This window comes from Protopterus annectens, chromosome 10.part0 (assembly GCF_019279795.1).
Source record: "Protopterus annectens isolate FY-2018-M chromosome 10.part0, PAN1.0, whole genome shotgun sequence".
In the NCBI taxonomy this organism is placed as follows: domain Eukaryota; kingdom Metazoa; phylum Chordata; order Ceratodontiformes; family Protopteridae; genus Protopterus; species Protopterus annectens.
In genome coordinates, this window is record NC_056744.1 from 1,664,888,789 (window position 1) to 1,664,898,420 (window position 9,632).

Genomic DNA, 9,632 nt, shown 5'->3' on the forward strand with positions numbered 1-9,632 from the left:
TATCAACGTTCTTAACTTGTCCTTCAATCGTACTACCCCGTCCCAAAAGTGAATAGTACAGTGTTTCAAGGTCCTAGTAACATCCTTGGCCAAACTATCCAAAAGGGCTCTGGGATAACCTGTGGTGTGTTTTTGCTGAAAATTAAATCTTTTATCTATGTACATGACTGTGGAGTTATTTATTAGGTAGAAGCTGCCATACTACTATCCTGGTTGTGTGTTCTGGAATTGGCTATGTTGCCCTGCTTGCAGTGAGTTTCTTTTGTCTTCTGTTAGTTTTGTGGAACTGATTTGCTATTTTGTGACCTCACAAGACCAAAACATAGTGAAAGTGTTAAGACATGAGGAGAATAAATCTAAGATGACTTCAATGCTTAATCTAGCAGAAGCATATAGGCATCAGGCAGGAATGGAAATCAAACCAGAAGTAGATAAAAATCAGGCAGCAACTGAATGTGCCAAAACACAAAAAAAAGAATATAAGGTGAAGGATCAGATGAAAAGGCAAGAAGTGTGGAAAATGCATAAATATAGTTGCAAGTATAGAAAACTTCTGGAAGAACTTCATGTTGATCAGGAACGAATGCAGGAATGGTTAAGTAGAGGTGAATTCAAACCAAGAGATGAAAGGTTAATATTGGTGGCCCAAGATAGTGGGGCTACATACACGTTGGTTTACAAAGTCCATTGATAATGTGGGAGAACAGACAAATGTAGGTTTTGTAAAACCAAATTGGAAACAGTTGCACACCTCGCTGCTGGCTGTGACATACTAATGGCAGGGCTTTATATTGAAAGGCATAATAATGTGCCAAGACTGTTGCACTGGGGATTGCATAAGCATTATAATATTGTAGTGGCTGAAAAACACTGGAAACATGAGCCACAAAGCATCATAGAAAATGACTGAAGTGTACATCACATGGGATCATCCATTGCCAACAGTTCAAAAGATAGATGCTAGAAAAACAGATATAGAGGTCCAGGAAAAAAAAGACAAAAGTACCATTGATCATTGAAATCTCCACACCCAGTGACTGCAGTGTCCTGCATACAGAGGGAGACACAAAGTTATAAAATATCAGTATTTGCAAGCAGAAATGAGAGCAATGTGGAAAAAAGATACCCAGATAGTTCCAATAGTAGTAGGAGCAATGGGTCTTATAACAGTCTGCAATCATATTTAGATATGTTACCAATACATGTAACTCTGTATGAACTGCAGAACTGGGCACGTTGTGGTGCTGCGAAGAGCACTTCAGCTGACATCAAAGAGTGAAACACTACTATACTAATTTCATTAACTTTAATTGTACTTTGATTTAGGAATGGGGTCCATTCCCATCATGGTATTGGGAATCCAAAAGATTTGGGATAAATTAAAAAAGGAGATAAATGGGTGTCTGAATGGAAAGATGACAAGTCAGCAAGGAAAGGAGAGTAGACTGCTGAAACTGAACTCATCCTCAAGTCTTGGTGAGTACCTTCACAACGTGGACTCTGTTTTTCACGAAACCTTACCAGGATGACACTGATATATAGACTGTATTTATATAGCATATATCATGGACAAAAGTAGGTCAGAATTTTAAAAAAGATAGCTGGGTGCACAAGACCCAGGACAAAAAAGTGCCCAATCCTGGTAGGCGCACTGGTGCCAGGACCAGAAAAAATGACAATGTAGAATCCTCAAAATACGGAAACATTCCTACAATGGGACCAGGCCCCCCCCCCCCATTGTAGAAGGAAGTAGTAGTTCACAACAATCACAAAAACTGATAGGCCCAACAAGAGCCGTAAAGATGATAGCTTGGACTATTGAGGATAAGAAAGAAATGATGTATTGTTACTGTTATGCAAAAAGCCCAGAATTTCCAGACACAAAATATAGAAAAAGACTGAGAGAAGGAAAGAAATATTCCCAAACCAAAAACTGTCAAAAGCTTCAAATAAAAATTTGTTTTCATTAATACAATGGATTTGTGAAAAAAAAAGTGTATAGGCCAAGCAACTTTGATCTGTTTGGAAAAAGAAGCATCTGAGGAAGTGTAAAAATATAAACAACAAAACCTAGCAGTTTTTGAAAAGTATAAAAAAGAAATCTGGACATGGGAAAGAAAGATTTGATATGTTGAAATATTTACGCAAAGGTGAAAGCCAGATTAATCAATATAAGAAAGGTAACCCCAAAGATATTTGAAGAAAAATGCAGGCAAAGGCATCCAGTTATGGAAAATTTCCCAATAAAAAATATCACAATCAGGAAATGTAGAAAAAAAGATTAGTAAAGTAGAAGTTAAAATAGAAGTTGAAGATATGGAGTGCCTGCAAAGTGAAGGATTTGGTGTAGAAGGTCTAACACAGGTTACATCACAGCATGATGGAACAAGTCCCCAAAGTAAGGAAAAACAGTAAGATCAGGAGACATCTGAAGAAGTAGTATGGACGTGGGAAAGAAAGAGATGTAATATGGTGTAATATATATGCAAAGGGGAAAGCAAAACTAATTGATACAAAAAGAGCATCACCAAAGATATTTGAAGAGAAATACAGGCAAAGGAATCTGGACATGGAAAACTTTATAATACAAAAGATAAGACAAAGAGGAAAAGCAGAAAAGGGGATTAGTAATGGAAAAGTTAAAGAAGTAGAAGCTGAGTTTATGGAGTACCTGCAAAGTGAAAGATTCAGTGTAGAAAATCTAATTCAGTAAGCACCACAACAGGTTAGAGCAATGGACATCCAAATTAAGGGGAAACCAGCAGAACAGGAAGGAACTGTTCAGATGCCATATGAAGATATTTTGGAGCCTTCCACAGGAAACTAGTGTAAACATTCACTTGAAGATGGACAACAAGTGAAGAAACGGGAAACTGTGGAAACTCTGATGCAGTCAATGCTGAAGAGTGATAAGGCAATGAGTTCCCATGACAAAATTGAAGAGAAGGTGCCACAGGAATATGCTATAGGACTTTCTATGGACTGCCTGCAGGAATGGAAAACAAAATATGTGCCCTCAATGTGGCAGAAAATGAGCTAAGAGGAGAGTTTCTTGATTTAATAGATATACATATTAAGATCAATGAAAGAAACAGACTGCAGAAGGTCAATAAAACCCCAAAAGTCAGAAGTTTGATAAAACAAATGAACACAGTAATTAGGACTGTTCATAGAGATCCATGTGATATAACAGAAGTAAACAGGATAAATTACTGTGCAGCTAAATTAATAACTGATAAATGTCTACCACAGGAACACACAGTAGTAAGAGAAAGGAAGGGGAGAAATTGAATACCATCATGGAAGTATCGAAGAGAGAAAACTATAAAGCAATTAACCACACTAAATGGAAATACGGGAATAAAATAAACTTGTAATACCAAAAATTCCCGTTACAGAACCCAATGAAGGCTGTCCTAAAAATATCACAGTCAATCCAAGCAGACTCTTCAGTCCAGTGTTGTAGTAAAATCAAAAGATTTAATAGGCGAACAAACGTAACAATTGATACAGATACATAAAACTTAGTTAAGCGCTTTCATTTCCTCCAGAAACGGAAACTTCAGCAAAATGAATTGTTTAAGAATTTAACACTCATATATATTATACAATTAATTGGTCTAATTAAAACTTTTGATTCAAGTCCCAGTTGTTTAAAGAAACATGATAGTATGACTGTTATTGTTTGAACCATACAACCAGTATATGTAATATATATTGTGTGTTTTTTTGGATAACCCAACAATGTGTAAGTTCCACTTAAATAAAACTTCACTGAACTGTATTTTTGTCTGTTTAAAAAAAATTAACCAGATTTTAAAGTAATGTTGAAATAAATGTTAATCAACCTCCCAAAAGGTAGTTTCTAATATCATAAAAAAATGCTCAAATACCCCACGTGTTTCATAAGTCATGATGTAAAATCGTTGACTTTAAGAGTTTTAACATATGAAATACAAGTATATGAGCATAAAACATATAAGTATAGAGTACAGTTGTACAAACAATGGTAGGAACCAATACTACAACAATATTATACACTCACTATCATTACCTATATATCAAATATTGTTCCTGTTCATAATAATAATGTATATAAAAGTACTAAAATGTTAAAATTGTATGTATGTTATGATATATTGTATGTACTCATACATCTTCATTGTTCCTTATGATTTTTGTCCTTATTTTGTATTTTTCTTTTAACTTTGTTAGCTCTTAATTTTAAAACAGGTAGAAGAGACACATGATCGTTCAGCCCAGGGGGAATATTGGAATCCAGTCTCAGTTGCCAGATAAGTTCTCTGTAACTAAGCTGGTTTTCCCAATCCCCACCTCTGTTGTTTTTAGGTACCTTTTCCAGAACCCAGAATTTAAAGTTGGCCTGTTTACAAGTTAAAGTATGTCGATACAGGGCATTAGTTTCCTTTTTTCTGTTGATGTCATATATATGTTCATAGACTCTCTGGCGGAGATGTCTTTCGGTCTTTCCCACATAGTGTCCCCAACATAAAGTACAATAAGCCAAGTATAGGTTCATAGGTTCATGCTAGGCTATCTGCCCTGGGGCAATTATAAGCCTAGCCCGATTCTGTATGGCTTACACCACCCCTTGATTTTGAGTATACTGTGCCCTTTTTAAGGTTTAGTTTACTGTGCCTCTGTCTAATAGTGACACAGGAGTAATCCCTGGGACAAACCTACGATCCCCCATCCACCTATCGAGATTCTTCTTGAAGAGATTCAGTGAGGTGCTCTGCCTCACATGAACTGGAATTCTATTCCAGAGCGAAGGGAGCCTCTGGGTTATGAACCTGTCCCTCCAGCAAGTTCTATTTATTTCTGTGCTGAGCTTCAAGTCCCTCGAGCATGTGGCTCTAAGGGATTTAGATTTACTGAGGTGGAGCATGTCCATTAATTCTGGATTTGACATAGCTTTGTATGTCAGGCATAGATCGCCTCGAAGTAGGCGGTATGCAACTGAGTAGAGCTGGAGTTTTTTTAACCGAGCAGCATATGGCATCTGTTTGAGACCCCTGATCCTCTTGGTGAGATACTTTTGGGGTCTCTCTAATTGCTGCAGGTGTCGGGTAAGGTACATCCCAAAAGGGGCATTGTATTCTATGATGGGCCTGATGAGGGATGAATAAAGGGGCATGATTACTTCTCTTGATCTAGATGTGAAACCGTTCGTGATGAGGTGGGCTATGTAGAAGGTCATTCTAACCACTTTGGCAATGTGGTTTTCAAAGGAGAGATTGCTATCAACTTGGGTCCCCAGGTCCCAAATAACTTTCTCTGTACTTAATGGGTTTCCGCCTATGTGGTAATTTGTGGGCACATTGTTTTTGCCAAAGGGTATGACTATACATTTTTTGGCATTTAGCTTTAAACCATGGTGCTGGCACCAGTTATCTGTCTCTGTGAGACCTTTTTGAAGGATGTTTGTGTCAGCTGGAGAGTCGATTATGGCACCCAGTTTGCAGTCGTCTGCAAACTTGGTGAGCCATAGTCTTCCCACATTTGTCTGTACCTCGGAAAAGTATATACCGAACAAGAGTGGTCCCAGGACAGAACCCTGTGGGACGCCACTTGTGACCGGTTTTGAGTCTGACATGGCTCCAGCAACTCTCACTCTGTGGGTTCTGTCTTTGAGCCAGTTTGCGACCCATCTTGTGACATAGGGGTTTATATTTAAGCTGGATAGCTTATCTATGATGCCCGAGTGGGGTATTGTGTCAAATGCCTTTGCAAGGTCCAGATAGGCTGTGTGGACTACCTTCCCTTCATCTATGGCTTTGGTGACTGTTTTGAAGAAGCCAACCAGGTTCAAAAGGCAGGATCTGCCCTTGACAAAACCGAACTGGGTATGATCTAGTGTTTGTAGGTCCCCAATGTCTTGGTTTATGAGCTCCATGATGATCCTCTCCATAGCCTTGCAGACTAAGCTAGTCAGGCTTATGGGGCGATAGTTTCCAGGGTCCGTAGAGGCTCCACCTTTGTGGAGTGGAACCACTGTTGCTGTACGCCATTCTGTGGGCACATATCCTGTAGTGAGGCTGAGATTGTATAGCTGTTTTATTTGAGGGATTAGTTCCTCTTGGAGTTCATGTAGGACGCAACGTGGGACGCCATCTGGTCCCATGGAAGCAGTGTTTTTTGCTTTGGAGAGGGCAACCTTCACCTGAGCATCAGAGATGTTTGGGAGGGAGCCCTCTGCCGGGATAGATACTTGCTCTTTTGGGGGGGAGGGGGGGGAGAAGTTTGCACTGAACCTGTCTGCCAGGATACTGGCGATGTCTGTGGGTTCAGTGTATTTTTTGTCATTTCGAATCAACTCAGAACAAGTCTGGGAGTTGCATCCCAGGTTCCTAACATAACTGAAAAAAGCCTTATGATTGTCTTTGGTATCCTGTGCAATTTTTCTCTCAAAGCTGGCCTTGGAGGATTTTATGAGGGATCGTAATTTTTTGCTAGTACTGATCAAAGATGCCTTCCCTATTAGGGATTTTGCTCTATCATGTAGTAGCTTCCTCCTTCTGTTGTACAGTTTATTTATGGCAGGGGTCCACCAGACTGGACGCCTGCCTTTGGATGATTGGGTCTTGGTTTTGTTTGGGATAGCATGATCCATGCATTCCTGGAGATGTCCGTAGAATGCATTTATATAGGATTCTGCAGTTTGGGCCGTAGTTTCCACTGGCCCTGGGGCCTTGAAGGATTCCACTTCGGTTTTGAGAAGTTCGCTTTTGAGAAGTTTTTCACTGTGGTTTTCTGGGCTGGGGGTGGGGTTGGGATGTGGACATCCAGTGAAATTAATTTATGGTCTGATCTTACCAATGAGGGATATACTTCTGGTGTGGAGCATAGAGTCCCCATGTTGGTAATGATCAGGTCTAGTATGTTGTCCCCTCTTGTGGGAGTGGTGACTAGTTGTTCCATAGCATTTGAGTTTATAATTTCCAGGAACCTTTGGGCTAAGGTGCTGGGGCTTGAGTTGTGCTCCCAATCAATGTTTGGGTAGTTGAAGTCACCCAGTATAATGGTGTTCGGAGAGATCTTCATGTTCTCCAATGTTTTCAGGAAAGCCGAGTGGGATTCCTGACGTTGAAAGGGTGGTCTGTAGTATGCTATAAACTGAAAAGCAGTCTTGCCCACTGTTAGTTGCACATTGATGGTCTCCGATACTTCGTGCAATGCCACTAACATGGAGGTGTGGATATCCTTGATAAATATGGAAACTCCCCCTCCTTTTGTGGTTCGGTCCGGGTTTTGGGGCCGAAAAGCATGATATGAGGTTTAGCCTGGTAGTGCTGGGGTGCTCTCTGGAGCCTTGAACCAGGTTTCTGTCACTGCACAGATATCGATGTTCTCCATACTGAGGAGAGCTTCGAGTGCATGCATCTTGAGGTTAAGACTTCTGGCGTTAAGCAGCATTACCCTTAGTTTCTTGTTCCTTGTGCTGTCTATGGGGATGGATTTGACTTTTGAGCCTTGCCTAAAAAAGGCACTATGGGGGTGGCAAGAGCCTATGCCAATATCCGAAAGCCCAGTGGTGACAGGTGCAAGCCATCCCTAGAGGAGCAACGTGGCTTGTCGAGCATGTCATCCCAGGCTGACAGGCACTGGATCCCCTTTGAATGACACCAAAATTTTAGCCAATTGTTAAAATCGATCATTTTGTCTTTGTACTGTGGCATCATTCTAGGTGAGGGTAAGATGCTGCTCAAGGTCAGGGTCATACCAGCCTGGGCTACATGATCAGAGAGCTCCTCTATGTCTCTTTTCATGTAGTCCAGGGAGAGTGCATCTCAGGTCATTCACACCAGCATGTACAATGACTGAGTCATATTTGTATTTGCTTTGGAGTGACCTGAGTGCTTGCGTTATGTGGCGGATCCTAGCACCCGACAGGCAGCTCACCGTGACCTTCTCTTTATTCAGCCTGGTGAGCGGGACGTCAGTGTGTCTGACAATAGAGTCACCTATTACAAGAGTATCAGGTGTGTTATTCAACCTTAAGGGCTGTGGCTGCTTGGCACACTGACTTTGTGGGCTGTGTGTTGTGCGTGTTTTGTTTTGAGGTAGCGTTTGCTTGGATGTCTTCTTTGGAGGTCTCTGTTGCTTAGGTAGATTTTTATTTAGAGCCTCCGAGTATGTTTTTGTGTATTTGTGTTTGGTTCACTGATGTGGTGGGACTATGTGATACTGGAATTGTGTTGTGTGAGGTTACCTTCTCCTCCTGACTGGTTACACCAGTTTTGAGATGAGAGAGCTCAGCCTCCAGTTTGGCTAAATAGTTGCATCTCTCACATATATTTGAACCTGTTTGGAGGAGGAGAGGGTTGTCCGTGTACATGAGACAGTTGTAACATTGCCTCAAAATTCCCAGATTCACCAGCTGGACTGGAGAGGAAACCATTGACTGACCTTTGGACATGCTAGAGTAATATAGGGAAACTGAATTTAAGACGGACCAATAGAGGACAGGGTAATCGTAGAGAGTATAAGAGTAAGTAGTGCTTATGGTTTAATAGTGTTAACTTGTAGGATTACTTAACTGGACCAGTGAAGGGCCTTGGAATGAGAATATGGTGTTTAAATTGAGAGAGAGAGCAGTTCTAAGGGAAAAAGTGAAGAGCAGACTTTGTGGAGCCAGGAATAGTTTAAACCCAATTAGGCGGCGTTGCCTGCTGTTGCGCTATGCACAAAAACGAGCAAAACCGCGCAAAAGAGGGCTTTAAGAGAGGAAGATGAAGGAGTTAGGATGTTAGGTAGTATGATTTCATCTGTATTGGCAATAAATGCACATTGGGGACACTTACCACAACAAAATGTGCCCTTTCTTTTGTTATCCATCTCTTGTTGTTTCCTTTCAAATATGGTTTTTAAGTTTGGTCCCCTTCTAAAACTGTACCGTAAACGTCGGTCAAATATACCTGATCTGTTCAGCATGCTCTTAAAAATATCCCAGGTCCTGTTTATGACCCTTTTTACCAAGTTGGTGTTAACGTTGTATGTCATAACTAAAAAGGGAGTTTCTGACAAAGTATTGGGAATTACATTCTTGACAATGTTAAGATTAATGCCTGTAGTATTATGATCAGTATTGGTCTCAATATTCAATAAAGGGATATATTTTGTCCCCCATCCCTTAGTTATCTCCTCCTTTAATGGAATAATGATGGATTCAGGGTAGCCCCTTTCTAAAAATAGTTTATGCACATACTCTAATTCATTGATTAAATCACTATACCTTGTTGTCATCCGGGCCACTCTGACCATCTGCCCCTTAACAATATTTCTCTTCTGTAATGGGGGATGGTTACTACCATAATGAAGATAAGAATTCGAGAAACAAGCTTTCCTATAAATACTAGATATATATGTCCTGTTTATATAATCTTTCTTAATAGTTAAATCCAAAAAATGCGTTTCATTCGTGTTAAATTCATGTGTAAACTGTAAAAAAGTAGTAGACGTGTTAAAGTACTGTAATGCCTCTAGGGCCTCATCAAGTGTACCCCCCCACACACAATCAAAATGTCATCCAGAAAATGGTAATATTTAATAATATTAACCATAAAAGGTGAATTAAACACAAAATGTAGTTCCCAAAATAACATAACAAT